Here is a 2,342-nt window from a genome sequence, read left to right on the forward strand (position 1 = left end):
GTTTAAAATGAGAAGAGGGAAGATGAAACTCAACAGCACGGAGGCTCATTTTATTTGTATACTCTAAGTGACTTGCCCTTCTTATCACAACTGTTCTATGTCTGATTTTGATCATCAAATTCTGGGAATCTTGTACTGTTAGAAAGGAACATAAAGTGGCTAAAAAACTGAATAGCTGTTAAGCATCAATGCTTGTATCACTGTTAATATGGGGTATTTGGTTTATATGTTTATCACTATTAGAATGGATCAGTGAAACTGTTGAATAATTTAACTAGAGTAAAGCCTATTTTAATCTATTCTTTATAGAACCCTTTAAACAAAAGTTCTATTTGACTTCAGGTGGGAATCATTACAGAACTAGATGAGCCCAAGAGGCCTTCTCCAAGGTGAACAATGAACTGCATTCATTGCAAGTATCGCAGAAGTTTCCATAGGAAAAGAAAATACCGACCTACTAGGTTGTGTGCTGCAATTCCTTCAGGCTTTATTTGTTACTCTTCAAATCTAATCCGAATTTTTCAAGTTTAAGAAAAAAAAATCATCAACAACATCATAGGCAAAATAAATACTTTATTGTTTTAATTTTTTTAGAAATCAGCCTTTGTGTGACATTTCAAACATTTATAAACCTTTGAGATATTCTTTCAAAAAACAGTGTTAACATCTCAACCACTTTTGATTAAAATTTCACACACAAAGAAACATAAAAGAAATTTAAAATTATAAACGCTTAAAGAAAAATTCCAACATGATGTTGTTGTTACTTTACACATTTATTCAGCACATATAAAACCAAAGAGGAAACCATTTACTCTCTCTTTCATAAAATAACCACAATTTTCACTGGTTAAAACTGAATTAAAATCATTTATGTATAAGGAGAACAAATCTAAATTACTTCCACTTTGAAAAACACAAAACAAGCTTATTCATTTCTATCCATTCAAGTCACAGACCCCATTATTTTGACAATGTTCTACTATTTAGTCTACAAGACAGAAGAAATATCTCCTTAAAATAAGAAGACAGGGCAACGCAAAAAGTATATAGTGTTTAACATAAGGCCCCTTCTTCAAAAGAAAAATACTAAGTAAGCTGTAATAAAATTACATTTGTTTTGAATAAAGCAACAGGGCTTACAGTGTAAGAACATTAAGTAGTTGTAGGTAACCTCATGTAATTCTATACTACTGCTATTAGTAGCTTCCTCAAGAATTATGAGCAATTTTTACAACACAACAGTTTATCTTCTTGGAAGTGACACTAATTAACAGCAGTGGAAGGAAAATCATTGGTTGCTTCAAGCTCTCAAAAATGAATCAGTTATTGCACAGTAAATACCTCATAGAGGTCAGTGTTGCCAGAAGCTAGTTTGAAGTAATATGTTATTTCTAAATTGGTTATGTCTAGAAATCTTCAAGTTTTATAATTAATTCTACATAGAAAATCAATTGGAAAAATATTGACAAATGAATAAATACTGGGCTTTTAAAATCACTACAGATTTGGTAGTCAAGAAAAGAAACAGCAAAGTGCCTAAGTTTCTATATATGTTTTTTAAAAAGATAGGTATAGAAAAATTACACATTGTACACTGTATATAGCAGCCCAACTCTGCCGTAAGTAGCTTGTGAAGAACAGATCACCCCACCAGTGTATATCACTAATAACTCCAAAGTTAATCAGCTAGCAGGATCCAGGCCAATCTAAAAAAGGAGAAAAGTCACCATTAAACTGCTTTTAAATACACTACTAAAGAGGCTTTTTAGAGGAGGTAATTTTATCTAGCCATATATGTGAGAAAAATCACTTAACAATATCACTTTAATCCATTTTATTTATTGTTTTCAGAAAATCAAATAGCATGTATGTAAAAACATGATCTTTCTTTGGTCCCTATACATTTTTTTCAAAGTTGTTCTTTTCCCTAATTTTTTAAGGTGCACCAGGGATATAGCTCAATGGCACTATGCCTGCCTTGCAAGTACAACACCATCCCTGGTACCAGGGGGGAAAAAAAGGTTAATTTTTTTGAGGTGCTGGGGATTGAGCCCAGAGCATCATGTGTACAATGAATACAGTTCTATCACTGAGCTATATGCTGGCCTTATCCCTCATTTTTATAAGCAAATACTATTTATTAGTTTATCAAAATATTTCTCCATTCTGACAGCTGAAATTATGTATAATGCTTTTCAAATCACAATTTTGTTTTTTATATACTGAATGGGTATTTTTGTTGCTATTAAAAGTGCTGTCCAGGGCTGGGGATTTAGCTCAGTGGTTCAGTGGCCTGCCTTGCAAGTGCAGGGACCCAAGTTTGATCCCCAGTAACAAAA

General features: G+C 32.5%; 1 protein-coding gene across 2 annotated transcripts in view; it reads right to left on the bottom strand.

Moving 5' to 3' along the window:
* Nucleotides 1-657: 657 nt before the first annotated feature.
* The window catches only part of Itprid2 (ITPR interacting domain containing 2), a 34,769-nt gene continuing 33,084 nt past the window's right edge, over nt 658-2,342 (bottom strand). For both annotated transcript variants that reach the window (XM_010636797.3, XM_010636796.2), the window contains one exon: nt 658-1,709. The gene's annotated coding sequence lies outside the window, so the exon portion shown is untranslated. The remainder of the gene's footprint in view (nt 1,710-2,342) is intronic.

Source organism: Fukomys damarensis, unplaced genomic scaffold (genome assembly GCF_012274545.1).
Source record: "Fukomys damarensis isolate Sample0158 unplaced genomic scaffold, DMR_v1.0_HiC HiC_scaffold_26, whole genome shotgun sequence".
NCBI classification, from domain to species: Eukaryota; Metazoa; Chordata; class Mammalia; order Rodentia; family Bathyergidae; genus Fukomys; species Fukomys damarensis.